Source organism: Rhinichthys klamathensis, unplaced genomic scaffold, assembly GCF_029890125.1.
Source record: "Rhinichthys klamathensis goyatoka isolate OS25496 unplaced genomic scaffold, OSU_Roscu_1.1 h1tg000254l_1, whole genome shotgun sequence".
Taxonomy (NCBI): Eukaryota; Metazoa; Chordata; class Actinopteri; order Cypriniformes; family Leuciscidae; genus Rhinichthys; species Rhinichthys klamathensis.
This window is the reverse complement of record NW_026606776.1, coordinates 4,055,344-4,076,805: the sequence shown is the minus strand read 5'-3', so window position 1 is coordinate 4,076,805 and position 21,462 is coordinate 4,055,344. Positions and strand designations below refer to the sequence as shown.

The 21,462-nt window shown below is 40.3% G+C and overlaps 1 protein-coding gene across 18 annotated transcripts in view; it reads right to left on the bottom strand.

The window, feature by feature from the left end:
• baz2ba (bromodomain adjacent to zinc finger domain, 2Ba) overlaps window positions 1–21,462 on the bottom strand; it is a 93,103-nt gene that overhangs the window by 48,349 nt on the left and 23,292 nt on the right. The window contains exon 1 of one of the 18 annotated variants that reach the window (XM_056266885.1): window positions 8,670–8,686. The exons of the other annotated variants lie outside the window; for them this stretch is intronic. The gene's annotated coding sequence lies outside the window, so the exon portion shown is untranslated. Of the gene's footprint in view, window positions 1–8,669; window positions 8,687–21,462 lie in introns of those variants that run through there. 18 annotated transcript variants of the gene reach the window in all.

Genomic DNA, 21,462 nt, shown 5'->3' with positions numbered 1-21,462 from the left:
AACTATAATAACTATACTTTATAATAATTAACTTCTAAATTAATATTATTATAAATAATATACTGTATATATATATTTATTTATTTTATAAAATATATGCAAAACTAGGCTTTGATAAAAATAGGGACATTTTAAACTTAAATTTGTGTACAAATAAATTTTTTTAAATGATAAATTATAGTATTATTAAAAATTATACCTAATAAAGTAATATATACTATAATAAAATTAATTTATAATAAATGTATACATTTATTTATTATAAATAATTTATTTATTTTTAATAATATTTGCAAAACAAGGCTTTGAGAAAACCGTAAACTTTACATTTAAATTTGTGTATGAATGAATTACATCATTTAAAATATTATTTATAATGATAAATTATATTATAAAATTATATATACACAAACTATAATTTATATAATTTATAATAAATAATTTAGAAAATGTATTCTATTATAGCCTAAATAAAATAATATAATGTATATATATTTATTTTAATAACAATAAGCAAAACAAGGCTTTGAAAAATATGTAAACATTACATTTAAATTTGTGTATTAAGAAATTAATTAAAAAATATTTAGAATTATGAATTATATTATAAAATATATATATACACATTATATAAATTTATTTATTATCTAAATAAACTATAACAAATATAATTTAAAATAAATAATTTATACACATATTTTTTAAATAATGTATTTTTATAATAATATATGCAAAACAAGGCTTTGGAAAAAAATATTTCCTCTCGCAGCTACTTTATATAAGCTTTATCAAATTTCCGTGGCTTGCACATAATCGTGTCTTTCTCACTTGCATAGACAAACTGAATAAGCCAGCTATATGTCATCTGTCCGTTTTCACCCCATCATTTCCTGTTCTCGCTATACCATCTGTATCAATAACAGTGGCAAAAACAGTGGCTAATTAATTTGACGATTTGTCAAAGTTTAGGAAACACAAAAAACCCACTTTTAAAAGTATGTACAGGCCACAATTAACTAAAAGATCAATGTTAATTTATGAGCTCCGTTAATGAGTCTGACGCACAGATAATCAGCCGTCTGACCGCCAATGAGACGTGCCAAGCTGACTGGTCAGTTCAGAGGCGCGTAAAGAGTCTCACAGGATTCACCGGCATTCTTTGACCTCCGTAAGATCCCAGTGGGACCATTGAGGAGCATTAGATGTTTAGCTTGCCACAGCACGCTCAATGTGTGTGTGTGTGTGTGTGTATATATATGTTTGTGCTGTAATAAGTGTGTGCGCAGGTGTCTTACGCTCCATCTACAAGTAAGCGACGTGACAAAACTAGATCGCTCTAATTTACACAAATAACTACTGATCTAGGTTTGTTACACGCGGCAAGTGAACAGCGATATGCCAACGACACACCGTTAGACGGAAAGACGAGAGAGAGTGTGAATGTGTGTGTGTGTGTGTGTGAGTGAGAGAGATTCTGTCCTTTACTAAAGCCCATTTCTTATTCACTCCGGAGGCAGCGGATCCGGCAAAAAACCGGATATATTTAGACACTCCATTACAGAGAGAGCTGTGTGTGTGTGTGTGTGTGTGTGTGTGTGTGTGTGTGTGTGTGTGTGTGTGTGTGTGTGTGTGTGTGTGTGTGTGTGTGTGTGTGTGTGTGTGTGTGTGTGTGTGTGTGTGTGTGTGTGTGTGTGTGTGTGTGTGTGTGTGTGTGAGAGAGAGAGAGAGAGAGAGAGAGAGGAGAGAGAGAGAGAGAGAGGAGAGAGAGAGAGAGAGAGAGAGAGAGAGAGAGAGAGAGAGAGAGAGAGAGAGAGAGAGAGAGAGAGAGAGAGACATGCTCAATGTCCCTATACAATCTCCATTAACATTCGCACAAACACAAGCACATGCGAGTCCACACACACACACACGTTCCATCTGAGGAGGCTTCACACACACAAACAAACAAAAACAATTATACTACATTCAGTTTCATCACTTCAATTCTTCTCTCCATCAACACACTGATCTATACCTGTATTACCGTCATAAACATGATTTACAGCTCTGCAAAAGAGGAACACACATCCTACCCTCCCCTCATCTCCTGTGTTTGTATGTGTGTGTGTGTGTGTGTTTACATTGACAAAAGCATAAACCTGATGAGAAAATCCATCTCCTGTTTCAGATCGGACAGAGCAGAAATATCTTCTATTGATCACTGCAAAACAACCATCAGCTAAGAAAACAGCCATGATTGGCGAGACAGGCGTGCAGTTCCACACCACTCTCCCCGTAGACTCCGGAATGTGTGTGTGTGTGTGTGTGTGTGTGTGTGTGGATCCACACCACTCTCCCCGTAGACTCGGGAATGTGTGTGTGTGTGTGTGTGTGTGTGTGTGCGCGCGCGTGCGTGTGTCTGTGTCTGTGTGTGTCTGTGTGTGTGTGTGTGTGTGTGTGTGTGTGTTTGACAGTGCCTAGCTCTAGGGATGATTTAAACATTCAAAAGGGAGTAAAATCAGCATGTCAGTGCTATAACACTAGAGTCATCATATTTCTACATGGAAAGGGTGATGGAAGTGGCGTCTCAAATAAAAGTGTGCAAGGAGGAGAGGGAGAGAGACAGAGAGTGAGTGCAGAAAAGAGCGAATGAGAAAAGGCAGCAATTAATAAGTTATAGATTGGTTCTTTGAATAACTTTGCATAATTCATTGTGGGGTTATGATGATGATAACTGTGAAATTAGAGATTCATTTTCAGTTAAAGAGGGGGAGGGGGAGAGACAGAATGGGGTGATGCGTTGAGGTGCCAGTCCCACTAAACAAAAAGGAAAACTGTAGGGAACAGCAATGCTCCGGTCCGGTCCCTCCAAACTACACACGCACACACACACTCAGGGTCCAACAATAACAATTGGCAAGTGCCAAATGTGAGTAAAAAGTGTCTTTTATAACGGGTTATTTGGAAACTTTACAAAGAATAAGTGATGTAGGCCACTCAAATCAGTCACATCTCCAAGTATCTTGTACCACTGGAATACATTAAGTCTATCTTATATCTTCAAGATCAGAAAAGACTACACGCCGGACTCAAACCACAGGGCTATAAACTCTGACAAAGGGACAAATATCTACTGTAGTGGCCAAAAGTGAATTTTGGACCCTATATAGCACATAAACATCTACAAGCAGCAGGGAAAAAAATCCTGTTTGTCTCATCAACAAAATCACATATGCATGCCTTTTGAAATTAAGCAAAATGATCAATGAAAATAAAAAAGAAGAAGTAAAAATAGTCGGACTTGCACAATACTAGTCCAATAGTCATCCAGAAAAGTGAGAACGACGGTGAAACACGAAAGCTTGCATATATCTCCAATCACCCCAAATTAATTCGGTCAATGCCAAAAGCACAGTTTCTCTGGACGACACTTTTGTTTGTTGATGAACATGTAAAACTAATCCTGATAATTAATACTGTGCAAAGATAACACAAATACACTAGTTCAAAGTTTGCAGGCAGGGGAACTTTCCTCCTCCTGTCACAATATAAAACAACTGACACTGAGGTCATGTGATCCTGACTAGTTGACAAACACTCAAAAGCATCAACTAGAGGTGAACCTATACTGTTTCAGTACAACCCAGAGTATAAATCAAAACATACTCAACAAACATAGACACTTCGCATAATTAAATACAAGTCAAGTTCAATTTCATTTCAGTCATTTGTGTTGTTATAGGTGTGTGTGCGTGCACACATACGGAAGCGTACTGCATTCACTTGAGGAAAAAAATCTACTCTGTTTTTCTGAATTAACGAGTTAATTATCTCAGAATTACGAGATCATTTTTAATGGAAAAAAGTTTTTGCTCTGTTTTTTCTGAATTAACGAGTTAATTATCTCAGAATTTACGATATAATTTTTCATGGAAAAAAGTTTTTGCTCTGTTTTTCTGAATTAATGACTTAATTATCTCAAATTATGAGTAACTCATTAATTCATAAAAACAGAGTGAAAAAAAATGTTTTTCAAGAAAAATGTATCTGTTTTTCTGAATTAACGAGTTAATATCTCAGAATTATGAGATACATTTTTCTTGAAAAACATTTTTTTTCACTCTGTTTTTCTGAATTAACGGGTTAATTATCTCAGAAATACGGGATCATTTTTCATGGAAAAACTGTTTTTGCTCTGTTTTTCTGAATTAATGAGTTAATATCTCAGAATTATGAGAGCAAAAACTGTTTTTTCCATGAAAAATTCTCTCGTATTTCTGAGATAATTAACCCGTTAATTCAGAAAAACAGAGCAAAAACTTTTTTCCATTAAAAATTATCTCGTAATTCTGAGATAATTAACTCGTTAATTCAGAAAAACAGAGTAGATTTTTTTTCCTCAAGTGAATGCAATACGCTTCCGTACACACATGCATGCGAAGGGAGAAATACAGATAGGCAGAGTTGCAAATTAAACAAGATAATCTCTCTCTCTCTCTCTCTCTCTCTCTCAAGACTTAATCCAGTGCAGTCTAACCATCTGCCTAATTTTAGCTTAAAACGCACACTGAAGTTTCCTCCTCTGCTCTGTGCATCACACCCCGGTCATATGATCCTTTTATTGAGCCGTTACCTCCTCAGGCAGACCTGTCTGAAAACGGCCCACATCTGCGCACCCAAACACACTCCCTGCCCATCTCTGAGTCTGGGCCTGCTCGACTGTACCGGCAACCTTCCAGAGAATTCTCCAAGTGCCAGGACGAACACATGGCGACAACCGCAACAATATTTCAAGGCGATTACGATTACCAAGAGCTCTGGCGACAAACAGGCGTTGGATTATGCCGTTACTGTGCCTGATCTTTAAAACAAAGGTGGGCTAAGCCCTGGAAACCGTGAGGAATCCCACACACACATGTAGAAAAACATGTACACAAGAGCGGAAAGCGCTACTAATCTGGGAGGACTAAATGGAATCAGTGGGTCTGCCGCGAGCAGTCAATCATGCGCCGTGTGGGAGGAGTCAGCCGCGGGGGTCAGGGAGGATGCGGTCGGAATTTATGAGCGAATGATGGCATCGTCAAGGACTGTGGGCGAGCGGGCGGGTCGGGGGGCGTCAAGGCCGAAGGACACGCGGAGGATACGGAACACAGAGTCTGATCCGCAGACCTTCCCAGGCCCTGGATTACACCACAGCCCACCCGTTTGCATCAGCCTCTCTCCCTCCAGAGAAAGAGAGAGGAGTTGACAGGAAAGAAAGTGGAAAGAGGAGCAAGAAGGGGCGGAAAGGACAAACATAGTGAGAGCAGATGAGAATAGCTGCTTGCGTGATTTTTCTGTGGGTTGCTGGGTTTGAGTAGGTAAAGAGGGACTGAGTTGAAGTAAAGCAGACTAGACTGGCCCAAATCCTTCAATCCTGAACACCGACTAACTTTGTTCCAAAACTTAATGAGCTGCATAGCTAGAGAGCTTGTTAATGCATTATAGGTACACTCCTGACACAAAGACAGTTCTGAAAGGTAGTAAATATGCTGCCGTCCCAATATGCCTACTTCCCTACTAAAAATAGGCAAAAAACAGTATGCAAAATGAGTAGTATGTCTGAATTAATAGTATTCATAAAGCAGGAGGTTCAAAAGTACCCGGAACATTCGCCAAGATTTTAAAGTGCGCATCGGGACTAGATGAAGGCTACGTTCACACTGCGAGCCTTAGTGCTCAATTCTGATTTGTTGCTCAGATCCGATTTTTTTTTGTATAGCTCTTCACATTGTTGTTTTAAATGTAGCCAATATCATATTCCAGTGCGAACAGATCACGGTCCTGCAAAAAGACATCACGCAGCAAACTGTCATATAGAGGTAAACACAGAGAGCATTAAAGTAAGTGATTACGCCTTTATAGTGTGATCTGCCGTAGACGTCAGCTAATTTATGCGCAGGCAATATAAAAAAACAAAGACGAGGATGTGAAAAAAGAGAGCAGAGTTTTTAAACATTTATGATACGAGCCCTCGTGTTTCGCTTGTATGAGCTGTCACTGTAATACTTATGAGCTCTGACACCGACACATCACTGTCCTCTCCACTGACTTCCTTTTGATTGACTCACATGAGCGCAGAATTGTGACGAATATTGGTCTAGAGTGATGGAAAAATTAATTTGCGATATGACTGTTCAGACTGCAGTTGCATTGCAAAACATCTGACCTGTATCAGATTTAGTACCACATATGGAAGTGGCACAAATCGGAATTGAAAAGATCAGATCCCATGTGGTTTGAGCCATTCACACTGTCACGAGAAAAACAGATCTGAGTCACATGTGAGCAAAAAAAATCGGATTTGGGACACATTTGCCTGCAGTCTGAACGTAACCTCGTGAATGGCATATGCAAGGTATAAGACGTATGACAAAAAGACATGGCAGATTTAGTATGTCCACTTCTCAATTCTTGCTGACAATACAAAGGCAGAGTACAGTAACTTTAAAATAGTGGTCAAAAGTCAAGTTTGAGTTCAAAATTTTGTTATGTAGATCATTTTCATTACTATCTAATTGCCAGATTTTCAGTGTCCTACCTATAATTAATTTGGCGGGACAACTAACAATCCTTAAAGTCATTTTTCTCAGTTCCACACTCTAGCGAGTTAAGGTCTTTTGCCTTTGTAGGGCAGTACACATCTCAACAGTTAATAAAGTATTCAGGTGTGTAGTATGAATACAATCCTGTCATGTCACATACGACGTCAGACGCATGACTGAACATTTTACTGCCCACAAATTGGAAAATGCAGAGAACATAGCATGAATACTTCAGACTCTTGGAATAAGCATTAAGTATCTTACAGCTAAAAGTACCGTGAAGAGAGCCAAATCACTGGTTTGGCTAGCTGAAGCATACAGATTTTTTAACATGATACAGGTTTCTTTAAACATGTTAACTGAAGAAGATAAATGTGTGGCCCATTGTTGTCGATTTATTGCCAATTTAAAAACGGAAACAAATTTTGTTCTTTACCCATTCAAGTACATATTAGCTATACTTGTATGTTTACAAGAGCAGAGTCAGAAATGATTTTGCAATAATTGTACCTGTAGGGTACAACTGTACCTTAGTATAGCTTGTCACTAGTACCTTAAAAGGACAACTCTGTACCATGTATCTACTCCTATGAAGCTTTTAGGCGAAAATATGGTAGAAAGATGTCTCCTTGAGGTAACTGCCCAAGTGACAAGCTGTTTCACCCCTAAAGGTAACATTTTTGCACATTTTTCAGAGTGTATTATAGCCAAGAGAACAGACTTGTTTAAATCAGCCAATTACAAGGTTCCATTTGTGTTAGAATGCAGCCGCCTATGTGGACATTAGATAGAAAGGCAGAAAGGGTTTTAAAACAGCTACGGTGATCAGTTACTGCAAAGCCCCATCGAAGATCTGCTGATCTGGATGGAGAGATCACGCTAAAAGAGTGTCTAAGAGCTTACACAGAGAGATCATATTAAATGTGTAGCTGTGCGCTGGAGGTGTAGCTGCCGCAATGTATTTGTGTGTAATGAGCTCATGTTCTGTTGTCCCAGCTAAATAAAGCCTGAAGGCAACAATCTCTCTCTCTCTCTCTCTCTCTCTCTCTCTCTCTCTCAGTCTCGGACTTTTCCATCCACCTCTCTCTCCACCTAAAATGCTGTCTTTGTTTTTCCTTGTTCTTTTTAGAACAGAGCTTCTTTCTTTAGTTAATGTAATGGCATAATTAGGCATTCGTTTAAAGAGATAGTCTTTTAGCTTTATGCATTCTCTCAGTCTCTCAGAGCGCCTTCCGCGCAGCTCGTTCCTTCCCAACAGAAAGCCAATTATGTGAAGTTTATGTGGCTTTGCAAGCCAAATATAGGCAAGACCGTTCATCTCTGATGATAACATGCATGAGTCATAATGTGTGTGTGTCTTTGTGGTTGCGCGAGTGTCTCAAGTTACAAAGACACCCATGGTGCATCTAATGAGATGAATGTTGCTTATTTATTTATTTGTTTGTTTACTTATACGCAACTTTTAGAGCGCTGTACTTTTTGATAAAGATTGCTGCTGCGAACGATGCCTGTTGTGTTTCTTTATCCAGCGGGTCAAAGGTCACTGACAGGCAGTTTGTCTTAGCGCAGACTGAGAGAGAGCATGAATCTGATTGGCCGTTACATCATCAGTCTGTAACAATGACTTGCCTCATCTCAACTGATTTGTCCTGGAGACCGATTCCAGTTATTTTTCCATTCAAGACAGATATTATCTATCATTGACAGACTGCATTAAAGGCATGGGACGGGATCAGTTAAAAGCACCCAGCGTGCGGACACACACGCAGCAGGTGAGCAGCCAGCTGTCATATCCTCACGCCTAGTCCAGGGAACATCGCTCTGACATTTCAGGAGCGGCAGAGACAGCCAAGCGGAGCTGTGTGAAATGGCGGCGTGAGAGTGATCTCCAGACACACACACACATATACACACACAAGTGCGGTGGATTCGGGGGTTTGAAATGGCGACCGGACTGCCATCTCTTCATAATCACTCAAACCCACACACACACACACGCTTATCCACCCACTCATACACACACTAACACACTCTCAGGCTTCTCTAGATATTATCTCCCCTGATTAGCATAATCTAATCAATTTCACAAAATTGTCTTTTAATTACCAGGAGCTCCTCCGGTGTGAAACCCTCGGAGGGCCGTGGAAGAGAGAGATCTTCGGGCGCCCCTCACCGGTTCACTGGCACCTGCTCGTTGCCTGTACACGTTTGTTTACCAAACGTAAACACGGTAGCATTAGCATTACGCCGTTTCATTGGTTTAATGGTAGCTAAAAATAATCCTGGACTGATTACAAATCATTCTCCAAAAAAGATTTTCTACTTTAACACAATTTACGGCCGTTCAATCACTCTTTGTTTGTTTATGAGATTTTGAAGTGTTTACAGGCAGAGACTAATGACTAAAAGTCAGGCTGTAAACACGCTCTTAATAAAACTAGCCCCGTGTAGCAGTGAGTAATCACGGCTGATCCTGCCAGTTTGCTTGTGTGAGCGTGTGTGTTTGTGATGGTGTGTGTGTGTACTTTGCCGTGTGGGAAATGATTAACATCCAGTGACTCACAGCCCCCAACAATAACACAGAGAGGTAAGACAAGACACACAAGCGAGGTAAACACACAAACACGCTAAATCTAGGCCGCGCAACACACTGCCCGCATGCACCTCATCCTCCTGCGAGAGCTAAAAACCACAGCAAGGGATGACATGAAAGCTGTTTCTGCTCAAATATAAGAGTTAACAAGTGAAGGTCTGCATCTGAACAAACTCGAGCGGAAATCCGACCGTCTATCTCTCTCTTGGGAGAGTGATTGTCCTCAGGGAACTCTTGCTCAAACAGCGGACTGTGTGACTCGGTTGTGAAGTTTATCGAGTTTATTTTGTTACAAAACAATCAACTGAGAGAGTGACACTTCAACTGGTAACCTTTAACCTACATGCATGTCCGTCAAATCAGATTCAGCCATTTTCTTGTACTTTCTTAATAATGTTGTCATGTTTATTAGCCGTTGCTAACGCTCATGAGGAAATTTTTTAGTGTCAGCCTCCTCTTCCGTGTGCTTTTAAGACCCTCATCACAAGACTTGGGACAAACTACAGAAGTACTGGTAATTTTGACATCCCTAAGGTGAACAAGGGCCCGTTCACCGCCAAACATGCATTTTTACTATGCTACTTTTCCATGTTTTTCTATGTGAGCATGAGCTACATGGGCATATTTGACCATGCACTCACATCCTTTTTCCCCTTTTTTCATTCTACTGCGTGAGTCTCACATTTTTGAGTTGAATGTGCAACCGGTTCATGAAATGCAAGCTGATAAATGCCTATACGCACTAACAACTAGAGGCCATGGCTCTGAAAATGTTTCTCTCTTTCAAAGAATCACTCAAATCGCCTTTAGAGCAAAATACAAACCGGCAGGGAAAATCAGGCCGAGGTCAATATAATCTAAAATTGATTTTACACTGAGCTTTATCTGAAGGGAGAAACAGTGAGAGACAGACAAATCAAAAGAATCAGACAGAGTTCCCTCTGATTACTCCTCATCTCTCCTTCTATATATTCTTTCCCTTTGTCCTCCCCCTCTCATCTGATCATTTCATCCAATCAAGGTCCCACACAGCTGCCACACACAGATGTGGACGTTGAACCCAATTCAAGCTTGAGAGAGAGAGAGAAAATGAGAGAATAAACCTTGAAGCAGCTGCGTGTGACAATGGAAACAACAAATAAAATGCTCACACACACTCTTTAAAACACACATTGTCGCTCCTCACACACATACAGTGTCCATACATTGTGTCCATCTACACAGTTTTGATAAGCTCCTCTCTGTGAGATAGCAAGACACTTAGAATTCAGTTTGAGGAATAACAGACATTCTCTGCCTTGGACTGCACCGCAAACACATACAATTGGCCTGTTTTATCTGTTTCCAAATGAATGAATCCAATCTAAACTGAATCCTGCCCCAAACAAATCCTGCTCAGTGCTCACAATCGACCATAGGCGATGTGAGGTGACTATAAGGAGTTATAAGTCATGGCCATGTAAAAAAAAAAACAGCCATATTCAGCATGGCTTTCTTATGTGCTCAACATGACACAATGCAGGCAAGCAGCCATTTAGCATACGCTTTAATTCAACTTAAGGCACTTTCACGTGACAAGCATCAGGGCATCAATGCACCTCAGATCATGCTCCACTTTGCCCCCCCACATGACAAGTGTTGGTCATGGAAGGGTGATTTTACTATTTATTAATTAATTCCAATAGAACATCTAATGTGCATATAATGATTATTCAGTGAAGACTGTGAAAAAAGTTTTTCTGAACAAATACTTTAAATGAACGAATCATTACAGTTCACTACCTACTTTCCTGCCTTTGTAGACTGACTCTATATAACACTAGCAAACAGAGTAAAGTGAAAGTGAAAGCACATTTTATTGGTTAGACCTATTGAATGAATATGCCCAGCTCATGGTTTTGATTCTGTCTTAGAGCAGCACTGAATGAGAGTGAATGAACACTGATTGATGTTTGATAAGTTCACCATGTGAGTCAATCTCATTCACAACAAAGGATTATGAGGTAGAAAGTTACATTACTGCTCTTAATTTATTTAGGCTATTACGTTTTTCTTCTATTTTACTATAGATTGAAAAAGTCACACCCACCAGATAAACCATCTTTTTGGAGTATAGGCTATTAGTAGATTTGTATAGACATCAATTTTAATAAGGCATAATGACTCGTCAATTAATCGATTTTAACAAATCGGAGTGAATGATGAATAATAACACAATAACTTCTGCCACCTACTGGAATGACAATGCTAAAATATTCACCATATTATGCAGTCAACTATTCTGAATAAACCTTGATTAAACTTTATTTTGACGGTCTGCTTTAGACATTCTACTAACTAGAAGTAAGTTTTCAACTATGTCAACTAGCCCTCAGAGTATTAGTAATCTGACTCTGTAGTAGACTATCAGGTTAGAGTTAGGGTTCGGGTTAGGAGAATGAGTTGACACGTAGTTCAAAGTAACTTATAGTTAGTAGAACGTCTAAAGTGTGGATCATAGAAATAAAATGTTACCCAAATCCTTTTGGTAAATGTATTTAAAGCAGCACTAAGTAGGAATTCCGTTTTTGTCAAACAGCGCCCCCTAGAGTCGCTGTGGAGTACTTGTACTGTCGTGAATAGCACTCAAGCAGAGATGGCTCGCACTCACGGCCGGATCCCCTCCCCCTGTACACCGGTACCTGTTCAGTAGGATGGACGCTGTAACGAGTGGAAATAAGGTATGGCCCCTTTAAGAGCTGCGCGCGCCCTGTTTAACTGTCGGCAGTCTGTATTGTATGTGTGCCTCGAACACCACATGTATACAGCGCCGGGTTATTTCTGTTTGATGCTCATTTTATCAGAATTTTATCAGATCTGTTTTTTGCCATAAAGCAATTCGTTACCTCGCGAGACCTGATATCACACGATACTTCCGAACACTGGCGGCCCGCCGGACCAAAGTTGCAAGGGTGGTTTTGCGGCTCACAGGCACCAGGGGGGCGCGAGACGACCAGCATTCAACACGAAATCAGCAATATAAACATTACAATGACTCCAAAGCTGTTCGGTTAAGGTAAAAAAGTTACTTAGTTCACCTTTAAAAGATCCATGTCACTGCGAGTCAAAATCTCCACCACCACCCTGAATATGCCTTTGAGACTGTGTCGTATAACTCAATGTAATATAATTTCTCTTTGGTTTTGCATTGGCACCACCCCATACAGTTGGTAATGTTGACATGAGTCATTTTACAGGGACAGTCTTCCTAGAGAAACCTGAGGTTAAGTGCCAATGGTAATAGCACAAGGAGCACCCCCTGTCGAGTTCAAACAGATTTCCTTTCGGTTACTAACCCAGATATTTAAACACTACTCCATACTACCCTAATTAAGTAGCTACGTAAGCAAACTTGAAGGGCAAGCGGAAAAAAATACCAAATTATTAGTAGTATTTAGCAGACACATTTTATTTAAAGTGACTTTCAGTATGCTAATTACAGGCAGAGTCCCACTGGAGCAACCTGAGGTTAACATCCTTGCTGAAGGGTAAAACGGCCACAGAGCAGGACTCTGGCTTTCTGCTCCTGTGTTATATACGAGGGATTAAACTTGTTTCTATTCTCTTTTTAGTAAATGTAACATGTAACATCTCGTCTGGGGTTAAACCAGGAAATGTACTTTTCGAAAATTAGCCATCACAAAGCTCTAAGGATACATGGGCATGTTCAGAACAGCATACCACCATACAAGTACTAGCCTACTATTCCAACAGTATATAGTACCATGCATGGTATGCACATACTGTATATAGAAAATACCTGGATATATTTTTTGGAAAAATATTTCGCACGGCACTGGGTTTCCTAGAAGGCAATTGTGTAATGAAAATAAGCTTAACTTTAAAAAAAAAAATCTTCGTTCCTGACTGAATACTGAAACAGACTGTGTCATTTCTGAACTACTAGCATCAAACAAAACTGTACAAATAATGATAGTTTTAAACAGGTTTTAAACAAACACTCCCCTTGTCTTCTATTGGTCAGATAAACAAATAGCTACGCCCCAAACTTCTGTCATTGGTAAAGCCAATGTTGCTTTGTCAGGCTGGGTGAAATTCTCAAACACAGCCACACTTGTATTTACACTTTTCAGGGGTCTTACAAATGTAATCAGTCATCTTACAAATGGCTTACTGACTCTATATCAACTTGGGATAGGAGAACTTATAAAAAAAAAAAATACACCAAAAAACTAAGACAATTTTACACACTTAGATTTAAAATGCAAAAGAAAACATTTATTTCAAGGGCTGCATGATTAATTGGAATAAAACAGCAATCTCAATACAGCTTAGTGCTAAAGCCATTTAATTAAATCTATGCAGTGCATGTTTCATAGTGAAGCGCAGAACTGTGTGCTTTTACACGTGAGAAGTTCATGATCCAGAGTGTTCAGCATCTCTTTGGCAGCTCGATTTGCAGTAAATGCTGCTCCATTTCTTAAAATGAAGAGAGCCATAAATATTAGTATTGTAATTTTACTGTTTATTATTATATAATTTTTCTTAAATACTTGATTTTTTTTACAGTAATAATAATCAGAAAAAAATGCCATTTTCCCAATGCAGCCCTATTTATATTTTGATATATTTCAGAATAAATACTGGTTCATATTTTCTTTTAAAATGTTAGTAGACAGTACACAGATATACTGTGCAGTATCTAGTAAGCAGAAGGCTTGTGTTCGATTCTGTACACAGCCAGGGTTCTTCGCACTTTACTTAACATGGACTCTCTGTTGTCTCCCTCTAGCTCTCTCTCTTTGAGCTTTTTAGCTATTCTTTAAACATTCATTAACATTGAGCCGTCCCACAGCCAAATGCTGAGCTCAGTCTTTAGAGCGTTCAGAGAGGTCGCTGACCTCTGAGGAGACGGAATCGAATAATGTTTCCATTTCGGTCCCTTCAGCCAATCAGACGAGCGAGGGGAGGGAGAAAGAGGAGAGGAAGGAGGGGAGGGGCAGCACACATCCTTCACGCCTCACTCACAACCAGGAAGACAGCCTGCAGAGATACAGAGCGAGAGAAAACACAGCCGTTTCTCTCTCTCTCTCGCTCGGCTCACGTATCCTGACATTCCAATCTCCTCGGAGCGAGAACAACAAACGCACTGTCATCCTTGTGGAGGCGGCCATCTTTGAGAGCTGTGAGTGTGTGTCTGCCATTACAGACGATCAGATCAGGGGAAGAGCGCAGGTCGCTGTTAGTTTAGAGTCTACTACCTGATACCCACACGAAAAACCAGAGCAGCAGGAGGGAAGACAAAACACACACACACACACACTCGTCTCCACAGATGGACCTGTTTGATGCATTTGACTGAATCGTCCTAATGCAGTTTAATGAATGAAATAGACTGTGGTGGTAAAATTAGCTGATGGTTTAAGCCCTTAATGGTCTCCTAAATCACCTGACAGGCAAACAGTCACATCTCCATCACACACACAACGGTTGCAGCTGTGTGCCTTACAGATGTACCTGTAAATATTCTCTCACTGTTTAAACATTCCGTTCGTGCTGATCCTTTCAAGACGTTATCAGAGAACATGACACACGACTATCTCACAAAAACACACACACACCCAGCTTACAACAGTATTCATGTCTCCTGCTTTGATTGTGACAGAGTGTTTAGTCTCTGTACATTTGACACAAAATGACTGGTTTTGAAATGCTACACACACATACATACATTTACTTATCCATGTAAATGGGGACACTGCATTGACGTCTATTGTTTTTTTTTATACAGAGCTAGCTATAATTAATGTAACCTAAGCCTAACCCACACCTTAACATTAAACTTACTGAAAAAAAAACTATTCTTATTTTTTTTCAAATGAGGACATCCCCAAAAGGAAGTTTTGTCAGGTTTAGCTCACTTCTGGGTAAACATTTGTCCCCATATATAAAATAACAGGCATACACATGTACACAAAAAAGCATAAAAAGTAACAAATGAATGTTTTGATCACCTTGATTTATTTATTTAAAAATTATGATTTATTAAATCACTTTTAACCCACAGTAAGGTTTTCTTTGCAAATCAGTGGTGGCAGTTTTTTCTCCAAAGTATAGCAAAGCCCCCCCACCCCTAAATACAAAAGTGTCACTTTCACTTTTGACCGCAAGTTGATTCTACACTTCCTGTGCAGCTACAATGCTGCAAATCAGTGAGAATGTGGGTGTATTTGTTCACACAAAAACACACTAATGGCACAGGATGTTATCCACGCACACACATAGTGCTTCAGTCCTATGAAGCAACTAGTGATCACTTTTAAACATCACACTAGACTGCTAAACTGTTCTAATAATATAAAGGAAAAGTGCTTGGGTTTGGTGAATGTGGCTGCATCTGACAGGTCTCTCTCTCTATCTCTCCCCTCAGCTCTAAAACACATGCACTGACAGACACTGTAGCATGTGCTCTTTCAATAGCAGATGGCTGGACACAATCTGTGCCTCTTCTGCAAAACATATCAACAGACCAATGAGAGAGTCTGCATATGTACAGTGGAGTCCAAAAGTCTGAGACCCAAAACGGGACTTAAAACCAGGAAATAAAGTTCCAGGACTTTTTTATAACATAAAATTAAGAAATATATCAAATGATCTACCATTTCTAGATAATTCATCAAAATTAAAGTGCTTCATTTATGCTTCTATTGTGTAAATATTACCCTTCCATGCAGTGTGTAATATAGCCGTTTGTGAATGTAAAAGTCTGCAAAGTTTTAAAGATTAAAGTGCAAGACAATTCTCCTAAAAGAAAGAATCGATTCGTCAGCAATTCCAGTCTCATTCCCTTGGTTGTTTTCAACGCTGCCAATTCACTTAGCATGCATTTCCAAAAGGTGAGGACGTTTGAATTGATACGGAAAAAAAACGGAAAAATTTTGATATGGTAATGGCCGCTTTGTTTCCCACACATGCTGTAAGTGGTAGACTAATCACAACAGACTGGGCCATCTGACCAATGAGAGCACAGTAGGCTCACGGAACGGAGGGGTTTAGAGAGACCAAATCTTTGAACGAACCGTTTTCAGACTTTTTGAGAAATGAGGTGATGTGCAGTGTATATTAGAGAAAATTAAACCTTTGAAGCTTGTAAATCTATTAGGAACCTTTAAAATAGCATAATAGGGCCACTAAGCAAATCTGTGAACTGTACAGAATGTTCTTGATTCTGCTGAAGCTCAAGATGCTCTTTGGATCATTCTCAAATCATGCTGAAGCAGATGGCTAAGGTTGAATGCTTATTCATGTTAATTGTCGCTAAATTTAACATTTTAGTCAGATTGTTACACAAATAAAAAAATGTATATCGTAAACTTAAACTGGTCATGGCACGAGACCCTGAACACGTGATGTAATGGCCAGAGACCAACAATTAAAGGCACACTGTGGAACTTTTCAACCTTTATAATATATTACCAAAACCCATTGAGATGGTACATCGACTTACAATAGGTTGAATGACACGTCTGCCGAAGCCTGAAGGTGTCTGTATCGCTTTTACTAGCACTATGTAACTTCGGGTTTCGGGTAGGAACCTGAGCACAAAAAGAACTACAAAATTCGACCGCTTTACGGCATACGTCACTTCCCCCACCACCCCAACTTCCTCAAATTCTAACGTGAGAGCTCAACTCGCGTTTGATTGCCGGCGTCTGTATGTTGTCGTCATGACTGAATCAACAGCTACTCGGAAGAAAGCGAAGAAAGCAAAGATTTTGTCAGAGGAGACCAAAAAAAGAAAAAGGGAGAGTTTAAAATAAACATCGGCATAAAAGTGTATATATAATGTAATATTTACTGCGAATTCGTGTAACAAAACTGATATAAGTCACAACATACTGCCGTATACAAATGTAAATGTAAATGTTTTTTTTTCCTTTCAGCTCATATATGTTTGTATTTGTGTAAAAGGAAAAACAAACTGAAGACTACAAATAACGGAAATATGTAGTGAGTTATATCAGTTTTGTTACACGATTTCCTGACTACTCGATTTCATCTCCAACCCATTGCAAAGAGATCCTGAAGACGTTAATTGTTTGCTTCAGGTGTGTTTGATTAGGGTTGGAGATGAACTGTGCAGGACAGACGATCGGCAGGAGCAGTATTGGGCAACCCTTGTCAATGCGACTTACCTGATCAGACATTGTTTTCTGCGTATGCTACTTTTATTCAATTTGTTTTCTTTATAGGATTTATATTATTAATCTTATAGGATTTATATTATTAATCTTATATTTATATTATTATTTTGGTCAGTAGTGAATCGATTAACTTTCTCCAACATACAAATCAAATGCCGTCTGCACACACATAAAGACACGGGAGGTTGACCGGTTGACTGTTTGTTGACTTTTGCGACAATGCTGCGGCGCTTGTGGCCTCTAGGGGCACTAGACGTGAAAATTACAGGTCGAGCGCACCCTAGTGGCCAAAAATTCCACAGTGTGCCTTTAAATAACACAAACAGAATACATGCCCAGTAAAAGACTTGCATAAAAATAAACTATATAGCACATTTTAAGTCCACTTTTTAGAATGCCTATTCAACTTTATTCTGCCTCAATAGGGCATTTTCTTTTCTCTGTAAATATCGATATGATTAACTAATTTTAGTAACATTTTCAATCGATTGACAGCCCTTATTCAAAATATGCAAAACAGAAGCATTTTACTGGTGGTCTCAGACTACTGAACTCTAGTTAGTGTGTGTGTGTGTGTGTGTGGGGGGGGGGGGGGGGGGGGGGGGGGGTTGGGGGGGGGGGGGGGTTGGGGGGGGGGGGGGGGGTTGTGGGGGGGGTCCAAATGTCCCCACAAGGATAGTAATACCAGTAATTTCTGGTATGAGGAAAACAGCTTCCATGAGGAGAACAGCTTATAAATCATATGAAATTATGTTTTTATCATTTGAAAAAGTAAAAATGCATAAAGTTTTCTGTGAGGGTTGTGTTTAGGGGTAGGGGATAGAATATACAGTTTGTACAGTTTAAAAATGATTGTCTATGAAAAGTTATAAAACATGGAAACCCAGTGTGTGTGTGTTCCTGTGCACATATTGTGCTTGTGTCTGTTTGGGTGTGCTTACTGTAATCACCCAGCGTACAGTCATCTCAACACACCTTTCTTTATTTCCACTTGTGAATTTGTTCGAATGTGTGACTAACCTTTGTTCAGAGCAGCAGAGAGTCTGAGCTGTCTCTTAATTCTCAAACAAAAATGTGTGTTTTGCCTGAAAGCAAATAACACGGTGGTTTTGAGTGTGTGAGCCCGCTATGTGCTTTTGATCCACAAACTCCACACCTCCGTCAGTTTGATCGGCTGCCACAGCAGATTTGAGTCCAGAAATGATTTTATATCTCCCTGAATCACTCTGATGAATATGACAGAGAAACTGGGATATCCGAATGGAAAGTGTAACGTCCATATTTCAAATGATTCCATAATCCTCACAGAAAACCAGAGATGTGCTGCAATAGCCATCAGATCATTAGCCCAAAGAATAAGGGAAAGTGTGTGTGTGTGTGTGTGTGTGTGTGTGTGTGTGTGTGTGTGTGTGTGTGTGTGTGTGTGTGTGTGTGTGTGTGTGTGTGTGTGTGTGAGAGAGATAATCCGTCCTGACTGTTTCCTGTGAAAACAGATGGAAAAACATGATTCTTTTTTTCCTGTGCCTGGTCAGGCTATTAATACCTCTGAGACACACACACACACACACACACACACACACACACACAGACCTCTATATACACCAGAGACCCAGCACAGTTCAAAAGTCCTGTTATACAACCTAAGATTGGCAATACAGGCTTGTCATTAACAAAACACACTCTAATATCACACACTTCCACATGCACTAACATCAACCCCTTATTTCACACGCTCTCAAACAGGCATCCAACACACACTACCTCTATAGAAACACCCGGCTGAAAGAGCAAATCACACACACACACACAAACACACACACACACTGAAAGACAAAGACGGGCATTTGGTTACAATTAAACATGTCAGAGACACAAAACCAGGGGCAAACACATTAAACCCTCTTTCTCTACGCAAGGCCTCATCTATAGTGAATGACAACGTGCTAAATGCTTTTAATTGCCATCAATTGGATCTAGAGAGAAACGGAGGGAAAACCTCATAAAACATGTTTTGTTTTTCCTTAAGGCTGCAGTTAAAAATCCAAACGGTTTTGTCCAAACCTACGGGCGGCGTGAATGCAATATTCATTTTGCTGCAGGAGAACAATCCATGCATAACAATGAGATTTGCTAATGAAATCAACCATCAACCTGCAATACATACATATTAAAGCAGCTTGCGCTGTCACCCGCTTTGTGCATCGTTTGTTCCTCCTGCCGTCTCTTCAGTCTCCCTCTCCCTCACTCTTTCCGACCTTTCTATCTCACGCTCACCTTGAGTTTTAATAGCTGTATTAACACAAAATGATGATCGCACATTTCCACTTCTTTGACCTGTGTGACACGCTCACACACACCTGTGCAAAGAGGTGATACCCAGATGCGCTGTGACTGTAGTGACATAACTGAGAAAGATGCAAAAATATCTTCTAATGTTTGATGAAGCACTACTACAAGAACCAAATGATTACAAGCAGCCAAAAAATAAATAGACAGATAAATAGATAGACAGAAGGGTTGTACAATGTAACAGTGAACATACTGATGACAGACAGACAGACAGTTAGATAGATAGATGACGGACGGACAGACAGACAGACAGACAGACAGACAGACAGACAGACAGACAGACAGACAGACAGACAGACAGACAGACAGACAGACAGACAGACAGACAGACAGATAGACAGACAGATAGACAGACAGATAGATAGACAGATAGATAGACAGATAGATAGATAGATAGATAGATAGACAGATAGAGGACGGACGGACGGATGGACGGACGGACAGATAGATAGATAAACAGGATAGATAGATAGATAGATAAACAGACAGAGACAGACAGTCTATCTTTTTCAGTATCAGTTCATTATCGGCTATGCGTATCGGCCAACATTTTTCATCCCGATAAAGCAAGAGAGAAAGAGAAAGAGAGAGGAGAGTGTGTGTAAGGAGTGTGTGAATGGCCATTTCTCCCTGCTGACACAGCCTCCATCTGCCACTGAGCCGTGCAGAGAGGCACAGCGAGAGAGAGAGAGAGAGAGAGAGAGAGAGAGAGAGAGAGAGAGAGAGAGAGAGAGAGAGAGAGAGAGAGAGAGAGAGAGAAGGAGAAGGAGAAGAGGGAGGGCAAGAGGCAGTGCTGGTGTGATGGAGAAGGAGAGAGAGCGCTCACGCTCACCTTGGTGTCACCTCTGCTGAGCTGAACGGGATGATGGGATAGGTAGAGACACAAAGACGCTCTGCCCTCTCTCCCCCACACACACACACACACTCACACCTCTCTTCTCTGTGCTCCATCTCTTTTCTGCTCGCTCACACACGCACAGAGTAACGGCACAATCTGTGATCACTGGAGCTGTGTGAGCCAGATATCGTCTCTGGGGGATTTACACACACAAACAGGTGCACACACGTGCAGAAATATGCACACATACACACCGACCTACACACGCCGTCTCGTGAGATCCCAGTCTTTCTCTTAAAATGCACACACACACTGTGGAATACACACACAAACAGACACAAAATAGGGCAAGCAGAGAGATTTTTGACACACTTCTAAACACACACACAGAGAGCCTGAGGGCAGGGTTTGAAATGAGAGGCAGCGTTTTAAAGAGCTCGCTGAATTCCACCTGTGATTAGTGTGGCTGCAGGGCTGATGGATCACGGCGGACACATTTCACTCGCTCGCTGCTTATCTCTCTTTCCCTCCCTCCTTTTTTTCTCTCCGCTCTCTTTTCCTTTCTCTCCCACTCCTTCCCTCCCTTTTTTCCTCTCCGTCTCGCTCTCTCTCATCCTGGCTCTGATTTTTCACTTTTCTTCTCTCCTCTGCGCTTTAAATCCTCTCTGTTTGCATCGACATCTACACTAATGCCCCCTCTTTCTCTGTATTCTCTTTCGCCATCTCTCTCGCACTCCGTGTGAGCCAGCAGGGAATGACCTAGCAGCTGGGTCCTCTGGAACAGACCAATAAAATACTAAATATCTCCCTGCACATCACCCACACAACAGACACAATGCCCCCCTCTTCCCTGGACCATCTGCACGCCAAACCATCCGTCCCTCCCCCCTGACACTCAAGACCCTTGTGAGCTGT